This window comes from Kryptolebias marmoratus, linkage group LG22 (assembly GCF_001649575.2).
Source record: "Kryptolebias marmoratus isolate JLee-2015 linkage group LG22, ASM164957v2, whole genome shotgun sequence".
Lineage (NCBI taxonomy): Eukaryota > Metazoa > Chordata > Actinopteri > Cyprinodontiformes > Rivulidae > Kryptolebias > Kryptolebias marmoratus.
Window position 1 is genome coordinate 25,776,698 of NC_051451.1, and position 1,309 is coordinate 25,778,006.

The window sequence follows — 1,309 nt, forward strand, 5'->3', positions numbered from 1 at the left end:
ATCAAGTACAACAGTTTTGGGATTAAACAGGTTATATTACAAATCGAAAATACAGATGATGACCAGGTAAAAGGTGTCATGATAATAGTAGATTTTCCCTTCTTTCCATAAGATTTGTAGTCAAAAGTTAAATGCTCCATGTTCCGGATATTATTAACAATGACCATCCACTGCTTAATGGTGGGGGGTGGGGCCTCTGCTAAGCCATTACTTAGATATAGCTTTTTTTACTTGCTGTCATTATTATTTTTAAAATATATATTTCAGCTTTTGATATATTTATGCCCATATTCCCCAAATAAAAAGATAAGCATGTAAATTGGATATCATATCCTAAAACCTCTCTTACAATGTAGTGAACACCCTCCCAACATGGTTTAAGGACAGGGCACCCCAAAAAAATGTGAGAGTGATCAGCAGGGCAATGACCACATCCCTGTGGAAGACCAGTCTGTTTAGATACCTGTTTTGGGGTTATAAAGTGTCTAATACACTTTTTCCAATAGACGTTTCTCCACATTTGTGAGTTTGTAGTGGTAAACTGCATTTCAGTTATGGTTTCCCCCTCCTCAGATGTAATATTAATGTCCAGTTCTTTCTCCCATTTCTCCTTAACATAAAGTGTAGAATTACCTTTTTATTTAATTAAACTCCAGTATAGTTCTCCAATTATTTTTTAAGGATTTTTGATTTATAAGCCTTGAAAAACATTTGCGTAATGGATGACATATTCTCTAAAGGAAGATTTTTTTTATATTTTTTACTTAAAAGTGTTGGAGCTGAAGATATTTATAAAAGTCCTGTCGACCTAGACCATATCTTTCAGACATAGTTTTAAAATTGGTAAGACCTACATTATCTAATAGGAGACACAGTGCAGTAATTCCTTGCCTTTCCCTCTGTAACTTCTGTCAATTTGAGCTGGTTCATAATTAGACTTGTGAACTGGCCACATTAGCATGCAGATTTCTTTTTGAAGATGAAGTCCTTTAATCTGCTCTAACCAAATATTAATTGAAAGTTTTACCCACTGGTTCTGGAAACTACATTGTTTATTGGTCGCTAAATTACTTCGTAGACTCTGTAGAGGTTTATTCAGCAGTGACAACTCTATGGACTTCCATTTTGCTACATAGTATTGTACCAGAGTATAAGTGGTTTTATCTGTGCTGATATGTATTAGTCTTTGAAACATGGTAGACCCATCCCACCACTAGATCTTGGTAGCTGTAAGGTTTTATATCTTATCCTAGCTGCTCCACCACTCCAAACAAAGTGATGAACTGTTTTGTCCTATTCTCTAAATTGT